Source organism: Lepisma saccharinum, chromosome 27, assembly GCF_977018435.1.
Source record: "Lepisma saccharinum chromosome 27, izLepSacc3.1, whole genome shotgun sequence".
Classification (NCBI taxonomy): domain Eukaryota; kingdom Metazoa; phylum Arthropoda; class Insecta; order Zygentoma; family Lepismatidae; genus Lepisma; species Lepisma saccharinum.
In genome coordinates, this window is record NC_139255.1 from 53224265 (window position 1) to 53246165 (window position 21901).

Consider the following 21901-nt stretch of genomic DNA (forward strand, 5'->3'; position numbering starts at 1 on the left):
GGTCACAGATATTCCTCCTCAATCACAGATATTAGAATTTGCAGAGGACCTAACTGAGACTCTGACCACTTTCTTTTGAAAGTAAAAGTTCGAGAGAGAATAAGAACAACACAACAGACAGAAAAACTAAAAAGAATAAAATGGAATATGCAGAAAGGGAAAAAAGAAGAAATCAGACAAAGATACCAAGATGCAATAGCTCAAAAAACACAAAGTTGGACAGCAGAGGAGAGGAGCTCAACCGAAAAACACTGGGAGAAAATACAAGGAACTCTAAAAGAAGTAGCAGAAGAAATAATAGGAGAAGATAAACAAGTAGGGGAAAAAATGTGGTTCGATGAGGATTGTGAGAAAGTAATAAAGGAAAAGAACGAAGCTAGACAAAAAATGATACAAAGAAAAACGAGAGGAAATGTCGAAAGGTACCGAGAAAAAAGGAATATAGCTAATAAAACATGCAAACAGAAAAAGAAGGAGATAATGAAGAAACAGCTGATGGAGATAGATGACTTGAGTAGGCAAAATGAAACAAGAAAAGTATATACCGCAATCAAAATAGTAAATAAAGGATACCAACCAAAGGAAATGGGCTATGAGGATAAAAACGGAGCAGTGATAGGAGATCAGCATAAAAATTAGAGAGATGGGCAGAATATTATCAAGAACAACTAGGACAAGAAGAGGAACTAGTGGGAACAACAGGAATAGATGGATACAATGAGGGAAGCATTGAAGACCCACCAACAATGGAGGAGATAGAAATAGCAATTAGAAAAGCGAAAAATAACAAAGCACCAGGAGAAGAAGGTATAATAATAGAAATGCTAAAGATGGCAGGACTGACAATGAAAATTGAATTCCATAAACTCCTGGAACGGATCTGGAAAGAAGAACAAATGCCGGAAGGATGGAAAGTTGGAATAATATGCCCAATACACAAAAAAGGGGATCGAACAGAATGTAGTAACTATAGACCAATAATGCTGCTAAATGTGGTGTGGAAAGTCCTTCCCAGTATTATTAATGAAAGACTGAAGAAATATACTGAAGCTATAGTAGGAGAATATCAATGTGGATTTAGACCAGGCAAGGGTACATCAGATCAATTATTCGTTATACAACAGATAATTGAAAAACACTATGAATATGCAATAGACCTCCTAATTCTATTCATTGACTACAAAAGAGCATTTGATAGTATAAGGAGACCCGAACTGAGTAGAGCTATGCAAGAATTAAAAATCCCCATCAAGTTAATAAATTTAATAGAAATGACAATGAAACAGACCAGAGCAAAAGTGAAAATAGGGAATGAAACAAGTAGAGAATTTCCATATTACAGAGGAGTCAAACAAGGAGATGGGCTGTCAACCACACTCTTCATACTAGCATTACACGTGGCCGTTCAAAAGGTAGATAAGAGAGGATCAATTTTTACAAATATAACTCAAATATGCGTATATGCAGATGACATTGCAATAATAGCACGAACAGGAAACGATTTAAAGAAAACATACCAGAGATTAGAAGAAACTGCAAATAGGTTAGGACTAGAAACAAATGTCAATAAAACAAAGTACATGATTGTTACCAAAAAACCTGACAAATATAGAGAGGAAAGAATAGAAATAAATGGGAAGGAATGTGAAAGAGTCAGGTCATTCCAATACTTAGGGCTGATCATAAATGAACAAAATAAAAAAGATAGCATGATAAAGGAAGGGATATACATGGGGAATAGAGCATATTATGCAAACATGCAATTATTAAAGAGCAAACTAATAAACAGGAATCTCAAAATTACCATATATAAAACGTTAATAAGACCTATAATAACATATGGTTCAGAGACATGGGTAATGAATAAGACAGAAGAGGAAGCATTGCGCAGATTTGAGAGGAGGGTGATACGCAAAATATATGGACCGGTTAATGAAAATAATTTCTGGAGAATAAGAACTAATGAAGAAATTAACCATATACTAGGGAAAGAGGATATTGTGAGATTTATTAAATCACAAAGAATGCGGTGGCTGGGTCACGTACAGAGAATGGGAAAGGATAGAATGCAAAGGAAAGTGATGCAAGAAAAAATCTATTCAACAAGAAGAAGAGGAAGACCAATGACAAGATGGCTAGATGGTGTCCTGGAAGATTTGCGTCACATGAAGGTGAAAAGATGGTGGGAGATTGCAGAGGACAGGAATAGTTGGAGGCAATGATTTGGGGCTGAATGTCGTCCAAAGGTGTTGGTACCATCCAGTTTATTGATGGTATCTTGGATGCATATGTCTATTTGGACATATTGAAGAACAATGTAAAGCAGAGTGCCCAAAAAATGGACATGCCGCCTATCTACAGATTCCAACAAGACAATGACAGTAAGCATAAGGCGCGAGTTAACATGAATTGGCTCATATGAAATGTGCCCAAACTACTACAAACATCAGCTCAACAAAAGTCCAGACTTAAATCCCATTGAGCATTTATGGGCAATTTTGAAGAGGCGAGTCCATAAGGCAGGCGTCAAGTCCAAACAAGAGTTGAAAACTGTTGTGCAAGCCGAGTGGAATAAAATAAGCTCTGAATTATGTCGGAAACTGGTTAATTCTATGAAGAACAGGTGTCAAGCAGTAATTGAAGTCAAAGGATACGCATCAAAGTCTTAGAACTGTCAGTTAATTTGCTCTGAACATACTTTTTTCTTTTATATTATTAAGTGTACGAATAGAAAAGTTGTACAAAAAATGGTATGTTTCTCTTTCAGTTTAATTTAATTTATTATTGTCATTGGTTATACAGAATTTGGGTAAGATTTTATGTTCCTAATGATATTAGTTATTGAATTGTAAAGAAACAATTTCAAAAGAGTGTATTTCTTTTAAGATATTGAAGCATTTTCCTTGAAAATCCGTGTGTACGAATAAGAATGTTATATACTGTACATACATACTGGAACCATAACGGATAAATAAATTGTCTCTGAAATGTGCCGCGCTCCTTTTCCTCCAAACAATTGTGTTCATGCATTTAAGACAAAACTGTTTAGCAGCAAGAATCTGAAGTACTTAGTAGTTATAACTTCTCTCTCTCTGGTAATTTACAATGCGTTACAGAAAAGAAGAAGATTGCGAGCCAAGCGAGTAAGAAAATTATTAGATGCAAATTTTTGAAAACTGAAAACAATATTGATATCATATGGCACAAGAAATTCACATGGCATTCTCTTTTACAATTTCTTAAATTTACATCGTTCGGCCCCAGGGCCAACTCCCGCTTCCCTCTAGCTACGGCTCTGAACTAGACTACGCTTCGTGTCATAACATTTTTGTTATTAATACATTGCCAAGTAAACTAAGAGTGCATTTTTTTATCATCACTTGTACGTTTAGACCCACCCGTCACTTACATGTGATTGCTATTTGGGACAAACTTTCTTCCAACCAACCACTTATTTGTCAGTTATCAGAAAACGCTGAAATATGTGCCATACAATGAGCTGTTTTTTGTTTCAATTCGCATTTTTATGTGGAAAATTGTCATTTAAAAATACAATAGAAATTCGAATATCTCGAAAACTACTAATTTTCGGATGGGGTATCATATGGTCAATTTATTGCAAATTGCCTCTACTTTAACCCCTTTCAGGGAATACATCTAATTACAGGTCACCCTGTATATCAACGCAAACGAAAGCTACGTTATAATCTTAGCGTGCAGTAATACAAGAATTGCAGCGATTACCACTGAAATGTCGCTCCATTTAGCCTAACTGAAACCGCCGAACTCTATATTGCTACATGCTGACTACTATCTTCCTCAAGGAACAAGAAAAATTAGCAGCTTCTAAGTAAAAGGCAGCGTGTCGCAGTGGTTAGGGCACCTGCTCCATATGCAAGAGGTCCAAGGATCGAATACACCAAGCAACGAGACATTTTTCAGTAACCTGCCATCATCTTCGAGATTCGACCGCTTCAATCATCAGACTACTGTGATCGTCAAGTCGCGGGAGAAGACAATTAAAGAAACAAGTACGGCAGCAATCTAGAAATTGAAATAAGAAGATGAGAATGGGTTGGAAAACAATTATTTTGGTTGCGACGGCGATCGATCTTTGGACTTCTCGTACGTGGAGCAAGTGCGCAACCACCGCACCACGATGTCTTTTATTTTTCGCTTCCAAACGTCAGCATGGAAATGAAAATAAAATAATTCTACCATGCCCTTGAAAATTTCATCCACTCCCTGCTGGGATCGATCCTCGAACCTCTCGAATACTGACCACCTGCGCTAATCACCGGGCCAGGAGGCCATTTACATGAGACTTGTCATCCACGAAATCTTGACCTTCACAACAGTATGGAAAGCGTAATAACAGAATGCTCCAAGTTGTTGGAAAAATTTTGTACGTTGTGGAGGCTTGACGATCTTTGGACCGTCCGAATACCAATCATTCACCCAAACCACTACACCACTCTGGGATTCACTTCAAGCTTTGCTTCCTGCTCGATGTATTTGCCCGTCGTTGTGAGTGGTAGTTAGGGGCTAACTGATTCTTGTGCAGAGACCTGTTCCACCCTTTGAGGTTGAGCTTTGAGGGAGAAAAGTTCTTTTACGTGCAATATTTTCAGTTAGTCATATCGTAGACATGTCTAGCGACGAAGACTGGACTTAGTGTTGGACGGCTGTGGCCATTTGGATAGGAATCGGACATTTCTACTTGATGACTACAGCAGGCGGCTTGGGCGGAATGACTCTATCCTCCGACTGTCTCCATGTTGTAATTTTTCGAAAGAACAGAACAGAAAATCTGCTTTTCCTTCTGCCCTGGAATTGGTCCCTACACATTAACAAAGGAATAGCGATCGGTGTCTATGCATGAAGAAGAATTGCATGCTAGTACACAATGTAATACGCGTGCGCGATGCAATCTATGTAAAACAACATGGTGACGAGCCTGGGCTTCACAACCGGTTCTGTAGAAGCGAAATTGAATTATCCTATGTTTCAATTCATGGAGAATTAGGAACATCTTTCATTGAACACCAAACAATATACGAAATATTCTCGTGACTGAGGGGCGTGTGCTCTGTCTATTTAATGATTTCCAGAACAAAATGGCAGGAGTTCAAAGATAAAGTGGATGTTAATAAATATCAACTCACACGAAAGCTACGTTATAGTTTTGGCGCGCAGTATGACAAGAATTGCAGCGATGACATTGAATTGTCCTCCCATGTAGCGTACTAACAACTAATATAAGTGGGAAAAGCTAACTTGTAGCACACCTGATCCATGATACAGAGTTCCAACGATTGAATCCTCAAATGAAGGTACAATAACTATTTCAATAACTTTCAGCCATACTAAAGATATTATGTCCTGAAAACAAGTAATTTGCTGGAGAACGATGTGAGCGAGTCCAATTACATAGGAAGTAAACCCGCCGTAGTAGCTTGGAATTCTTGTCGGGTTGAAAATGCATTATTTTTAAGAAAGAATAGTATTGTTAATGACGGCAATAAAATTTATCTACACTAAATTTCTAAGTGAGAGTATTAGGAGGAGCAATTGTTCGCCCCCCCCCCCCGTGCGCACGCCTATGCTTTTTATCAATTCATGGAGAATTAGGAACACTTATACGCTAAATAACCAACAGTATAGGAAATATTCCCCTGGCGGAGGGTCGTGTGTTTATCCACATTTAAGTAAAATTTCGAAGAGAATAGGGAAAAAATATTTTAGGCTTCAAATAGGATTGTTTCCACCTAGATGCGAAGCAAGAAGCTTCGGGATAAAAATTTAACTCAGGACCGGAACAATTAAAATGAGAAGACCGTTCTGAGTTCATTTAACATATTAGATAGTAAAAAGTCAGGATATTTTCGTTTTTAAAAATTAAAAGGCAGGGTTCAAGGTTCAAAATTGAACAACTAAATTTATATAAGGATGACGTCGTCCAAACAGACTTCTACGCAATTATATTGAAATACTGTGGAAATTAGTAACTGATCCTGCAGTTTTTTTCATGCGACTATGCCGAAAAGTCTATATACTTTACCGATTTTCGGCACATACAATAATAACAGACAAAATCTAGAAAGAAAAAATCTTTGCAATTCAGAGGCACCTTGGACAGTAAAGACAGAATGAGTTTATGCATTTTCACTTCAATAACACAGGTAATACTTCGCTTAGCAGGTTATTCTTGGTCAAAATTTTGTTGCAATTTTATCTTTTTGTTTTGATTTTCACAAAAGATGTAATTGTGTGATTTCTACCACAATACAAATTCATTGAAACCATATAACTAACAGCTTTTCACATTCTGTCATTATAAACAGAATCCAATATATTTTCCACGTTTTATACATAAATAAGTGTATTGAAAGTGACATACATTTTTATCAGATAAATTATTTGCTGTAATTTCAATGATCCTACACGGCTAATTCCAGTATAAGCTTGAAAAAAATTGAAAATAACACCGATTGTTAGGATCGTCATGCCATAGTCTGTAATATGTCCCTAGGCGTGCCTCTAAATCTATTAAAAACAGTTAATTTTCTCCAACCGATAGGCTACATGGCAGTCACATGCCATTCTAATGTGTTTTCACACTGAGAACGAGACAGATATCTGTTGAATCGAGACGAGACTGCCGCGGTTGGTGTCGTTCAAGACTTTCCGTAAGTATGGTATTTGAAAAATTTACCTAAAACGAATAAGCTTTGGTAAGTGTGTTCTTCAAACGCACCAAGCTTACATATACATAATATAAATATAGCCTATATGATTATTTAAGTTTCATATGTTGTTTATTGTATTTGCAGTCAATCCATTATCGGCAATTATGAACATGTGAAAAGTGGTTGCATACATTTAGGGTGGAATACCGTTGTTCTAGTTATCGTAGCATTGAAACGAGACGAGACGAGTCATTTTAAAAAAAAAATGTTTGTCTGAATGACCTTTACATGTTGTGAAAGTTGGAAGGTTACACGCAATATGCTACTTATCCTGTATATTACGAAACTTCCTCGCCGAGATGGAGACGAGATGGGTGATTACTGATTATACGAGCCCGAGAACTGAGAGGTCTTTCTCACACGTGAGACGAGAAGAGACCAGAGGCGCAACCACGATTTTTTGTCTGGGGGGGGGGCAAGTACCAGGATAAACGTACCAATAATTTAATAATAATAATGTTAATAAAATAATGTTAATAATAATAATGTTATTATAACATTATTGTTATTGTTGATTTCCTTTATTTTACTTCACTTCCTGTACCACTTTTGACTAATTTGCGAAGATGGGGATGAGTGAAGGTATGATGAAAATTATGAATGGATACTCGCAAACATCCATGCCCAAGCCGGGATTCGAACCCAGGACCAACATTATTATTACTATTAGTAGTGGTAGTATCAAAGACGTTATTAGCCTCGTAAATTACGCAAAAATGGGGTAGAAGTTTGTGCTAAAGCATTTGTGTTTGAATAAACGATTTGAATTATTTTTTTAACACGTTGAATTTCACATTAATAATTGAAAACAAGCACATAAACTATTATTGAAAGACAGAAAATGTTTGATAAATGCATCCCATATATAGTTCTTTTTTACGTTAACATAACTTCCATGCACGATATATGTTCCACATATGTGCAACATGGAGTGACGTGGACACTAAATTGTGTACATATTCAAAGTTTCTTTAATAAATAGTATATACAGCATATATTACTTAAATAAATTACCCAGCCAATTCATCCATCTCACAATAAACCAACAGCAAAAATTACATAAATTGTCTCTCAAATGTGCACGCTCCCTTTCCTCAAAACAATTGTTCATGCATTTAAAACCAAATCAATTATGACAAGACTTATTTCTCTGTCTGGTGATTTACAAAGCATTAGAATAAACAAACCTAAATTGCGAGCGAAGCGAGCAAGAACATTTTTGGATCCTTTTTTTTTCAGACTGAAATCAATATTAATTTAATAGGGCGCAAATAATTTCACGGAACACCATGGCATTATATCATTTACAACTTTTGTGTCTCCCCGATGGTGTAGCGGTAACATCGTCGCCTTGTGATCAAGAGGTCCCGGGTTCGATACCCGGTGGAGGCACATAGTGGTTTGGAACCCACTTTCAAGCTATAGGCCCAGTCTCAATTAGCCTTTCTGTGCATAAAGTACACTTAAAAAATCAATTTAATAACGTTTTTCATTTAGATCGTTCGGCACCCAGGTCCGTTTCCCGCCGTCCCCTTGCAACGTTTCTGAACTTGATAAGACTAAGAAAAGTAGGCATTGCGAGCAAGAAACTTTTATGAAAAGTATTTTTATTTGCATAAAATTTGAAGTTCTGGGCGGTAATTGCCCCCTGCAGGTATACTTGGCCGTCAATGTTTGCCCCCCCTATAACTCATTTCCGACCAAGGTTGGGGGGAGGCAATACCCCCCCTGTGGTTGCGCCACTGGAAGAGACTCAACATATTTAGTTGAAAAGAGACAGGAATACTTTTTTTTATATACAGGGTGGATCAAAAAGTCACTTAACACCCTCGGTACAAGGCCACTGCAGCGCGCAACATGGAAATGATGATGACCAATCGTTATCAGGTCAAGGGGGAACCACATTGACACCACCCTCGCGGTCGGCGGCCATCTTCATGTCCGCCATCTTGAATTCAACTTCAGAATTTTAAATGGAAAGGGGATGATATGGTATATCAAATCAGGCTAGAATTTCACGAGAAATGCAATGGTGAAGGTTCTTTCGACGTATCTTTAACCAGTAAAACGTCATGACTGAATTCTTGTACCAATTTGCTCCTTTTCGAGGTGTTAGAAAAATGCCTTAGAATTTGTTTAGCGCATCGGTAAAGCATCGAGATAAAAGTGATGTCTAGGGAGAGAAGTTCGCATGCCATTGCACACGATTTTAATCGGATACATCCATGAAGAGCTGCGCATTATGAATGGTTGTCGCAAACAAAACAGTGTGATGCTTCCATTGAAATAAAAGTCCTTCACAGTGACAAGGCTAATGATTATGTTCATAAGGAAATGCAGGTCGTGCAGGTTGAAGTTTGTACGCCCAAGCAAAAACGTGCCTGCGTCACTGGATATTGTTCCCAACTAACACGCAATGTATTCTGAAGCAAGATTTCCCCATTTTTATCGAACAAAGGGAAAACGAACACACGTCATACATACATGTGGACTATATATTGCACCATGTTCTGCGCCACTCCTCCCCAGTTGGTCGGGGGGGGGGGGGCAGGAGGCTTGTGATGGGATGGAAGTTATGATATATGAAGATTGGGAGATAAGTAACGAAAGACGGTGCAGCGACAAACATTAATTTAATACATTTGGATGTAGCGATGTACATATATCTTCCTTACACCGTGTTCAGTTAAAGTTCATTAGAAAAAGATGGATTTAATCCGTTTTGGAATCATTTTAAAGATAAGGTGCGGTGATTGTTGGAAGATGATTCATCATCAACAATTTTCAACCCACATTAGTCTGCTACACCAGAAGGGCCATTGTGTCTTGTCAGACTTGGCGGCGATTGGGAGGGGGGGGGGGCGATTTGAGCGACTGACCACCAGTCTCTTTACCTTGGCTTGGAAGATGGAAGGGGTCGGCAGACCCTTATTGTACTTCGGATACTTCGCCACGTCATTGAAAGGGGAGGGTGCACTAACAAGTGAGATCCGCCCTGACATAGAGGCACAGAAAGTTCATGCTTACAATTTCTAGTTCATGCTCAGATATGCTGATCGGGGTTGGACAGGCGCGGATCCACGAGGAGATTATGTCCAGCATTATTGAAGACTCACATGTTCGATCTTTTATCACCAAGTTTGGCAGGCTCGATATATTTTCTAAAGTTTGATATCGAACCCTAGAGACGACTGAAATTCGCCCCTCACAACTGCAACATCTGGATCCGCCACTGATCCCAGACTTGTCCTGAAGTGAGCTTGTTGGTCCCCCCTCCCCTTTCAGTGACGTGGCGAAGTATCCGAAGTAGAATAGGGTCTGCCGACCCCTTCCATCTAGGGTTCGAATGCGGTACCTCAGTTGATACGAAGCTTATAATCCCCACTGAAGGCCTCATCATGCATTTTTTCCTTTTTCAGTGTTGACGCATTTCGACCTCACAACAGCCAATCAGCAGCAAACCTTCCAACCCACCTGCAGGTCCGCAGGGCTATCGACTTAGACCACTATCGAGCCTTTGGATGTTACTGCGATCAGATCGTTATGTTGCCTACGGTAAAGCAAAATATAGATTTGCTATACTTCGATATATGCTTGTTGCTATATTTCGAAATACGTTTGTTGAGAAACAAAACACTGCCAACATAGGAAAAGAAATCGTTCCGAATCATTGGTTTACAGCAGAAGTTCATGGACATTTTTGAAGCTCTGACGCGCTGCACCATAGAAAGTCATTAAGTGAGTGTACGTGTGCCGCCTGTGTGTATAGCACATTTATTTATTGATTTCACCTTACATGCCTAAGTCCGTGCACAGTGCACATTTCACTCAATATAGTTTTCACCAGTCTTTGCTAAGTTATTTTTTAAAGTAACTCAGTTATACTTACTCGCTTATGAGCGCAATTTAGTTACAGTGACTCTTGCATTAAGAAGTAATAAGTAAGGGCTAGAATTTTAATGCACAATAAAATTCCAGAAATGCTCCATAAAAATGCAATAATGCCCTAAAAACAAAAAAACAAATGTTCTATAAAATTTCAAAACGCTTTTTAACAACAAACTTACGTGTTCATTTTACCAACCATGCATTGCAATACACTTCTAACAACTTACTGTCCGTGGGTTGTTAAAGCAAAGCGACTACTGATTGTCTCTTCACAAAGACTTGAACATTAAGAGGGAGGTGGAGTTTGGCGAAGGTCGCCGTGGAAAGTGCTTAAATTTAACATGGGCTTTTTTGCATTTTGTTGAATATAACGTTTTAGGACAAAAATTTGCCGGAAAACACGCAGTAGATGTGAACTTACTTTATGAAACTTTGAGTACATGACACATTTATGCAATTTCAGTCCGATAAATATGCACAAATTCCATTATTGTTTTTCAATTTCCCATAAGGAAATACGTAAATAAGCACAGAATGGTTATAGGATTTGTGGGTAGCACCAACGAAAATGGCCATTATGATGCATACTAACGTAATGCTCAATCCTTTTATGACTAAGCTAGGGAGGGCTTTTCTTTTAAAAATCACTTGCACAGCCCAAAATGATTGTTTAAAAATGTCATGTATTATCGACGGCGAAAGATACGGCCGCTTCAGCCGAATTTCATTCATCATAGTTCGACACTTGGCCACTAGATGCCTCTGTTGCAAAATTGCCCCAGGCTGACGGTGAGGGCTAGTACGCGCGGGTGTTTGAATCCTCTGCACAGCTGGGTTCCGTCCCCTCGTCAGAAGGTCCCGTAGCTGTCACAGCTTGATTTATTGCCTCTTCCCAGGCAAGAAACCAAGAAAGCAGGAAGGCCATGAGTTTGTGTATGTTTGATTGTAGAGAAGCAGAGCATATTTACCATGAATTGGAACCAGTGACACAGTAACTTTATCTCGATCTTACCGCGAAGGACGTATTTAGGGGGTCCAGGTGTCCCAACGTCCCCCCGAAAGACTTACCAAGTACAAAAAAATTAAATAATGAGATCATAAAACTTCAATTAAGTAATGAAAATAAGGTGGTTGTTTAATCGCAAATTGTTTATTTCCGCAAAAATATTGGAAAGTAATACGACTTTGAATGACAGTACCAAAGAAGATTTATGCAAGAATTATTACTACTTATAATAACATGCAAAATATTACCAGGAATTTTACTTTCGTCAACTGATTCTAACATCATTTTTTCATACTCAATAAATATTATATTCTTTATCTATTTGACATTAATTTCCTTGCCAGGGCAGTTTCTATTTTTTTTAAATTTTGCCGACCTTAACTACACGTAAGCTAGATAATGAATACGTGATGTTATACTGTATCACTGTTGTTATACCGCCTTCTTACCTATTCATCTTATAAAAATATATTAATTAATTTAATATAATTATACTTATTTTAATTTAACATTATTATTATTATTTTGAGACATTACGTTAGGACGCCGCTCCGAAATATATATCTAGATACGTGCCTCGTGTTCGATTTGAATAAAATGTAGAAAAGGCGGGGAGGGTGGTAGCGCTTCTTCTTTTTACATTTCGATAGTTTTACCTCACATGTAGTACTTTGTGAGTCAACGGTGGGACGCGCGCAGGTTCGAGTCTCGTGGATGAGCGTGACAACTTTTCTCCTGATATTTCGGCCAGTCAAACTCGCGGGCCGCATGTGAGCCCCAGCATTCGTTAATGCGGCCCGCCTTGGCCCCACTTAACACTTCATGCTTGAAATTATCTATACATTTGTAGTTATCCCGTTTTCTCTTTTCTCGTGATACAAGACCAGACTCATCCAAACTTCAACACATTGACCAATTTTCCCTACACAGGTATACATTCCCTTATAGAGTAGGTGTTGTGTCAACTAAGCAAGCTGATTGACAGGTTACTTCTGAAGTACGAAAATATCTTGCCAGCTTGGGGAGGGCAGCGTGCATACTTTCTGTCGCCTATGAGTCTGTTTCTTGATTTTTAAGGATTTACCTGGAAGAAAAGCCAGTTTCTGTAAAAGTTTCAGAGAACCATATCGCTGCCCAAACTTCGTGGGAGTAAGAAAAGGACTATGGAAGAGGAATGTAGATTTTTCAAGTGAAATGCTTACTTTTGTTGTGAAGTGAATACTGAAAAGCGTAGAAATTTTGTACCCTGATAAAGTAAATTCATTCAGAAATATTTCTTTATCACGAAATAAATTTGCCATAATCTGTGGCGGAGTGGTTAGCACAACCCGTCGCGACACCAGAGGTTGCGGGTTCGAATCCTGGCCTGAGCATGGGTTTTCTTTGTATGTGTTCCTTCATCAATTTCATCATATCATTACTCATCCTCATCGTCGCCATTAGCCAAACGTTGCAGAAAAGGAACGCTAATAAAAAAATCAGAGGAGAGGATTTATTACTTAGTCAACGAACAATTGAAAGCGAAAATTGTTCGTGTTGTTGCCTTTTCGCTCACAATATGCGAAATTACGGACGTCTGTGAGCTAGCTCGGTTTGCTCCCTTCACTCGTGGATGCGATTCTTATCTCGATATGACAGTAAAACTACTTGAATGATTCCTCCCCGTGACACAAGAGCTGATATTTTGAAGGAAGTGGAGGCCATTTTGCAAAGTTACAGTCTTCCGTTATATTAAAACTTTTTAATAAAGTTATAATTTGTCCAAAGTAAAAAGTACTACGTGATGAAGTTGGAAACAGGTTTCAAGACTTCATAGGGTGCGAAGGGCAATAATCTTGTTCTGCTCTGCTCCCTTTTCTTTAAGATGGTGCGTGTGAAAGTCCTGACTTCGAATGGAACTTATTTAATTGCAGTGCAACTCGTATTGAAAAATAAATATCGCGAGGTGGGCTATCCTTGATTTTTCTTATATCTCCAATAGCAGTACCCTCGAATAAGCTATTTTGCTGTAGAAATTTTATTAATTTTGGTTGCACTTGCCTTGGTGAAAAGTTGTTTTCCATAATGAAGATTAATGAAACAGCCGAATGATCAAGAATGACTGACAAAACATTTGTTGTCTGCATTAAGAGTTTCATGCTAACAAAAAACTTATTGCAGACTTATGAGAAGCTTGTTAAAAAAACAGTGAAATCTGTGCGAAACGAAACTATAATTGCACACAAACAGTTACAATTGTAACCAATTTATACTCGAAACTAACATGTAAAATACTATAACCATGAAAAAATATGGGTGGAGGTCTATATAATTTACATATCGATGCTGCAATAATAATCACTGGAATCCCCCCCTCCCCGACCCCATTGGGTCGAACCACTTAGTTCTGGATTTTAAGGTGTTGGGGTTCTAGATATGTGGCCCGGATAGTTTTGACATTATCGTTATGCGGCCCTACTCACGAATTGAGTTTGACATTGCTGGTCTATAGTACCTGTTGAGGAGATATATGCGTGTGTGTGTGTGTGTGTCATAGAACATCACTACTTCCAAACAAACTTGATGTGGCTCTTACAGAAACATCTGTTTTGGAGTGGAACGATGACGAAAAGTTTACACTGGCCTCCCCGATGGTGCAGTGGTAGCGTCGTAGCCTTGTTATCAAGGGGTTCCAGGTTCGATACCCGGTGGAGGCACGTAGTGGTTCGGATTCAACTTTAAACTGTAGGTCCAGTCCCGCTTAGCCTTACTGTGCATAAAGTGGGCTTAAAACACTAAATCAATCAACCAACAAAACGGTTTACCGTTTCTTTGCAAATCTTCAATTAATGTAAAATTTAGTATAAAAACATAATTTTTGCTGACTTTCTAACTTGAGATTTAAAGACAAATTATTACTTCGAATTCTTCATTAAAAATAACAAAAGTGATATAAAATATTGGATAAAATTCTTGCCTTCGCTGAGAATCAAATTAGAGATGTACAGGTTAGGAAAGTGGAGGGAGGATTTCCTGGCGTCTTCCCCTTCAATGTGAACGGTGCCTCCTTCGTTCTACATTGCATTCAAAATTTCTTCTTAGTTTCAGATATATTTTGCATCCCCTATAGCATAATGGTAAAGGTGACCCTTGTAATTTAAAATATCCTGAGTTTGGTATCCGGTGGACGCCTAATAGTTAGTTCAATCCCACTATAAATATAGATCCAGTCCCGATTAGTCTATCTGTATATAAAGTAGACTTAAAACAGAAACTCAAGATACTCAAACGATTATCATAGGGTTGGCGGCGATTGGTGCAGTTAGAGAGCCCCCTCTGCTCAATCAAAATTATGAAACATAAACTTTTCAGTCAGTAAAACCATCGTGGTACGAACATTAAAATTTTTGTTTCAATTACATATTCGACGTTGATCTTGTCCAGCAGATTACCAATTGTGATAACTTTTCTCTTCTTTAAAAACTACACAAGGAAACAAGTTGAAAACGTAAATTGGACAAGGTTTCTTCTCTAGAACTGATTTTTAAAAGACCATGTCTTAGAGAAGCTCTGAAGGATATTCTATTCTTAAAACGCCAATCAGAATAAGGGATCAGCACTTATGTATATTTTCTCCCGCAGGCACGTGACCGGGGGGGGGGTGAAGCTGAAGACCGTTCCGAAATCCTACAAATATGTAATAAAATAGGGTATAGCGGTGATTAATTTTACTTACATTAAACATCCTGTACAATAACTTGTAATATACTGAGAAATTCATTTTCAGGGGTTCTATTCCCCACTTTTTCGCCCTTAGATGGCAGCTGCTGATAAGGGATGAGCCTTCCCCCCGAAATAAAATTCTGGCTACGGCCCTGCTGTTCTGCATCGTGACTGTATGGTCCGATGAATCATGGTTTGAGCTCCGTCATCATATCATTACTCATCCTCATCGTCGCCATTAGCCAAACGTGGCAGAAAAGCAACGCTAATAAAAAATCAGAAATACAGTTGAGGAGAGGATTTATTACTTAGTCAACGAACAATTGAAAGCGAAAATTGTTCGTGTTGTTGCCTTTTCGCTCACAATATGCGAAATTACGGACGTCTGTGAGCTAGCTCGGTTAGCTCCCTTCACTCGTGGATGCGATGCGCGCAGGTTCGAGTCTCTTAGGGGAAACCTATCAACTTTTCTCCTGAGATTTCGGCCTGTGTATAGGGCCGGTTGCCACCCACCATCGTGAGGAGATTGGGAAGCTATGAATGAGTCACGGAAACCTACAACAAAGATTAGGGGTTCGTCGTGCTGACCGCACATAACTGGTTGGACTGGAAGTGAGGCCTACAGTCGGTAGGTGGGCTCTGGCCCTCAGGGGCTGTAGCACCACGGGTTTACTTACGTATATTGGCGTAACAAAGTGTGGGTCCACAGAGGCTCGGCCTCTCCTCGAAATTCTGTCACTTTATTTTGGCCAATTCACTGGGATTTTTTTAAGAGTACTTTGTAACACGTATAGTGCTGATCTTGAAGATCATACTATAATTAGTTGGACTAAATTTCACTTGGCAAGCAATCAATTAACATTGGGAAAAATCACAATAGGAGAGAGCAACTAATGTGATGCAGGAACTGGTCATATGTTTCCACAGGGGATTCCCATCATCACTGAGAGTTTGTCCCCACCCTTGGCCGATTAGCCGGCCCCGTGGCGGAGTATTTATCTCATTTCGCTACGACGCCAGTGGTCCCGGGTTCGAATCCGGTCTGGGCATACGTGTCCTTCGTGAGCGTCTCTTCATCGATTACATCATATCATCATTAGCCAAGAGTGGCAGAAAGGCGAAGTAAAATAAACAAAATCAATCAATCTTGGCCGATTAAAGCTGCTGTGAACTCCAACGATGAGAACTGTGCAAAGGGACTTAATTCAGATCATAACAAAGAAAACTACTTCATCAAAGTGTATGTTCAATATTATACTATTGTTTCCTGACATCTTTGTTACTACTGTACATTTTGTTACATTGTTTTGTCCGTCTTTCTCCTTTTCAGTTTTTCCATATGTTATTACGCATGTCCACGTTTCCCCTTTTTAAATTCCAGGTAGTTTCGCTCCTGCCCATCTCTAATAGGGACTCGATTCGTTAATAGTTGAAATAATAATTGTTACTAATTCTTGCCTTATTATTATTATTATATTGATTTTGTATAAAAAAACACCCCCTTCAAAGGAAAATACTTTCTTTCAACTGATATTCTCTACCGCCTTCTTTACTCTCAATTGATAAAATTCCAACCTCAACAAGAAAATTCAACATAATTATAGTAGCCACTGTAATCAACCAAATTTATTCAATCAAAACTTTAGTCATGAATGTTCTGTCTCTGGAGCCTGCCACTCGTCTCGCTCCATGCAAGAATCAGCCAGCAAGCAGAGAAATGCGAATTGCTTTGCCAGTGGAGAAATTTTAGCCTCCGAAACCAGAATTAAAAGAAACAGGTGGGTGTCCTTTTCCTGGAAACCTCCCTGCGGGAGTCACGCGGAGGGGAGGGGGTGGTGAAGGAAGGAAGGTTCTCTGGCCTCAGGCTTAGGACAGCCGAAAAGAATTCCTAGTCCTCTGATATGTCGCTAGGTGTCTCTGTATCGCATCGGGCCAGGAAACTACTTTCATGCCAACCTCCAGCCCACTCTTAAGAAGCTCTTTTCCCAATCTACCAGCACTAGAGAAGGATACTTGAAGTAAGCAATGTCACTTGATCCACTAGTAGTAATCTAATACAAAATATTTTCTCCATATAAATATCAGCAAATTGGACACAGCATACTAAACTAAACTAAACTAGACTAAATTACTTCAATCTTGTCTATTGTTGTGAAATATCGGTATTTCGAAGAAATATATGTAATATGTGCTTAAACAACAACTTCTTAGTGAAAGATAAAAATAATCCTAGCCATTTTGGATTTGACAAATTATGAAAACGTTGCATATACTATTTAGGATAATTATTAGCCTATAAAATCTGAATTAATATTGTAAAAATACGCGAATAATATAATAACACAAGATAAAACATAAATATATGCATGAATTATGAAAACAATTAAGTAGTCTATAAATAATTTAATGCAAGGTATTAACTTGAAAGTATATGAATAAGATATATTCCAATATACGAGTGCAATTTGGCTAACATGACGGTCGTTACAGAATACAGCTACTCATGTACAGGGAGGTTATTTCAGTCGTTTACCGTCGGCCGCCGAGCGCCCCCTTCATGCGACAGTTCCCGGCAAATTGACTTACAGGAAGTCCGTAACAGAAACCGCTTGCTTTGTAATGTTTCCACTTTTCACAATTACAGTTACAATTACAATTTAAATAAGCACGTACCCTGTTGCAAGGATGCTGGAAAAGGTGTCCTCCCAAATACAAATATTTCTGGCACCTTATTTCTGACATATAATCTTAGATTAGACATCGCTACTTTATCCTCAGTTGACAGAAAGGGAAGACAGCATCCCGGCGCATAAAGCAAACCGAAAGCGTAAAATTATATTTAAAAGTAATAATAATGATGATCACTAACCTCCTGTGTTATTAGAGATGTTGAAAATGACCTCCTTCAACAGCAATACAACACGTTTCTTAGGTTCAAGAGATCCTGTCTCTCGTAATTGCCTGACCACTTTTCTGCAAGAATTCGTTTTCACGTAATTATCGTACATAAAAACTCTTTGTTCAAGATTATATTTGTTTAGCGGCATAACTAATGAATGAATAACAATTAACACACAATAAAGCACTAACACTGAATAGCAGACGAACTCAAAAACACAGTGTAAACAACACGTGTACTGATAAACGCAAACAGAAGTGACCGACCATAGCGTAGACTCACTACGTCTGGTAGCCGACAGTGTTGCTAACCATTTTTCGGCAATGTCCCTACAACTGACCAAATGTCCCTACGCCAAGTAAAGCGACTAAAAAAAACAACACCTCATGAGCATGCAAAACAGAAGATAAAATATACACATTTACTTACCAAATCTTTCTGCTCGGTGCTTCCACAATTAATGAAGGAGCGAATTTACAATACAGGACCCCTCCCCGTTTTTTGTAATATTTTGCATACTCACTAATTGAGGCCTCCTAATCACGAATTTGAAGTTAAAATTTGGGGGTCACGTGTAGAAATTTCAAAATAAGTGAAATTGAGTGGTCCGCGATCGGCACGATTGATCATTATTTACTGGAAGATTTTGTGTTTCCAATACTTAAAAAACGAAATATGCATTCTTGATATTACTACGACCCCAAATTTTAACTATGTTTGCCTATCCTATCCTAACCTTGCCTGAATGGTTCGTGGGGCTATTCGTCAATGGTTTGTGGGGCTACCCGTGCATGGTTTTTCGACCCAAATTTTAACTATGTTTGCCTTGCCTAACCTAACTTAACCTAACCTTACCTAGAATGGCCAGTGGGGCTATCCGTGAATAGTTTTGCGTTAATTGTGATTACGAACCGATAAAAAAATCTTATTTTCGTAGCACTTTAACGGCAAACGTTCATCATCGATGACGCCATTTTCGTATCCTGCACTTTTACGATCAATGCACTATTGCCAAACTTACCTGTAATCAAATCAGTCCACACTCCACATGTTCTTCTACATCGTGATTGTCGCTGTCACATGTAAGCACCTTCTTTGGGCAATATACCGAAATCCATAAGTTTATTAATTTGCCCACGGCCATCCTCCTGTACACGCCACCTAACAATATGTACAACATTAACAACATTTTTTCTGTTCTCTTCCGCCATTCTTACACGATCCATGCTCTCCAAGTATGAAATCAACAGTGTGGCAACGCTGTAGACAGCGTAACTAATTGCGAACGTCGTCAATTGTTCATATCAACAAATAGGCTACCATACTTGTATACTGAGAATCATTGCGAGAATTGAAAAGCTTATTTTACAACTTCTACACGTTAATGAACATTTTTTCACCTCACCCCAACATGTTAACTTGAGATAAATCATCACGACTAATTATTTCGTGAGTATAAGACGTAGCATAGAAATTACAGAATGGTCCGGTATTGTAAATTCTTGCCTTAATGAATAATAGGGGTGTGCGGGACAGAATGTTTTGGATCGGGACGGGAATTTTTGTAAATCTCGACATTCGGGACGAAAAAATTTGCTTTTCACTTTAAGTGATTGTTTTTGCATCTCTAAAATAAAAACTTACAATGTCCGATAAGTTCCAGAAACTTACAATGCAGAAAACGCCGAGAATTAACGACTTTTTAAAGTGACCATTCGGTATTTCCCGACTGCTTGGGATCCCGAAAAGTCGGGAAGTCATTTCCCGAAGCCGGGATCGGGACGGGAAATTTTTTTCCCGATCCCGGTCCTGACTTTTCGGGATCCCGCACACCCCTAATGAATAACGTTGAGTCGTTTACTGTTGATTATGTTATTTGAAGTCATACATGCCGCTGCTGTGAAGAGATAGATATTTGTTGGTGATGCTGTATTTCCTGCAGTCTTGAACAATTCTGGTCCCATTTTATTTATCTTTTTTTGTTTTTGTATCACTTAACATTGAAAATATTATTTCCGTTACCGCGTTAGAATGTGGCAATGTTAGCACTATTTTCGCGAGAGTGGAAATGTTTTCAAAAAATAACTTGCCTTGAAAGTTCTTGGTAACCGATAACATGTTTCAAAATTCTGATGGAGATTTGTTGGTTAGTTCTTTTTTCTCCTCCTCGCTAAAGTATCCAGATAAACTAATCCATTCATTCCAAACCGAGCACGAAGAAAGTGCAACTGACTGGCGAGTAAGCTTTGCACCTTTGCACAATAAAATGTTGTTTTCCAAGATTGAAAAAAGTCCCTACGTTTTCCCTTATTTGGTAAAATCTGTCCCTACGCGGGCGAAATATAGTGAAAGTCCCTATGCATAGGGACATGTCCCTACGGTTGGCATCACTGGCGACAGGTGTCGCGTTCGTTCAGTATGAAGCGCCCTCTCGCGGCTGACAACTCCCCCGACCCCCGATAAGCTGCCGGCGCTCTCGCGACAACTGAGGATAAAGTAGCAATGTCTAATCTAAGATTAGATGTCAGAAATAAGGTGCCAGAAATATTTGTACTTGGGAGGACACCTTTTCCAGCATCCTTGCGACAAGGTACGTGCTTACTTCAATTGTAATTGTGAAAAGTAGAAACATTACAAAGCAAGCGGTTTCTGTTACGGACTTCCTGTAAGTCAATTTGCCGGGAACTGTTGCATGAAGGGGGCGCTCGGCGGCCGACGGTCTGACGGTAAACGACTGAAATAACCTCCCTGTATAAAAGTAAGCGGTTACAGTTACCATTACTCGAAAAAGTGACGATGTACCAAGTAATTAGTTACTTAAAGATTGATTTTTTACACATCATATTTGCACTCTTTGAGAATTTAATTATGATTCACTCACCTGTACAGAGAAAAATGAAGAGACTGCTTGAAAACTATGGTCATATGCTATGGTTTTGGATGAACAACCCAGCAGTGTAGCAAAACAATGTTGTTTTGGATGGTAATTGAGGGTGGGGAAAAAAAACATTATCACATGACTGTGTGTTGGTTGGCATGGGGTGTGTTGTGTTGTAATTATCAAGTTGATAAAAGGCTTATCTTGCTTGTGGTTTATTTTCGTGATCTAGCGCCACCCTCCCCTCTGCTCCTGGTGGCACAACAGAGAATTTCTCTTTCACGAAGGAAAAAAACACCATCGTCCTACACTTCACCTCATTTCCCCCGCAACTCCCAGCAATAACTCCTGAAATATTCTAGAAGCAGAATACCGTTTTTCCAGTCAAAAATTGAATTATAACCTTTCATAGCGTAATTGAATAGTTGCATCCCACTTCTATTTTTCAAAATAATTTGGCATAAAAGCTGCTACGATTATACGGTGAAATACAATATTTATAGAAGTTAAAAGACATACATATTTACAAAATATAAGTCTGTCCTCACAAATATAATTTCACTGGCATCATACTTTTTAATTCGCCTGAAAAATTGCCTACGTTTAACTTAAGAAATATAACAAGTTTTGTTATACTCTCCCCCTTGCACATGTGTGAAGAGTAAACTGGGGATTTATAAATTGCTTACCACGCAACACATTATTATCTTAATAGTCCTTAAAGTAATAAAGATGTAGAAAAATACAATATGATTATATTCACCTACTACTGCTTCACA

At 38.6% G+C, this 21901-nt stretch overlaps 1 protein-coding gene across 1 annotated transcript in view; it reads right to left on the bottom strand.

Annotated features, from left to right (window-relative positions):
* The window catches only part of LOC145980282 (dynein light chain roadblock-type 2-like), a 36651-nt gene that overhangs the window by 14572 nt on the left and 178 nt on the right, over window positions 1-21901 (bottom strand). The window lies entirely within an intron of this gene.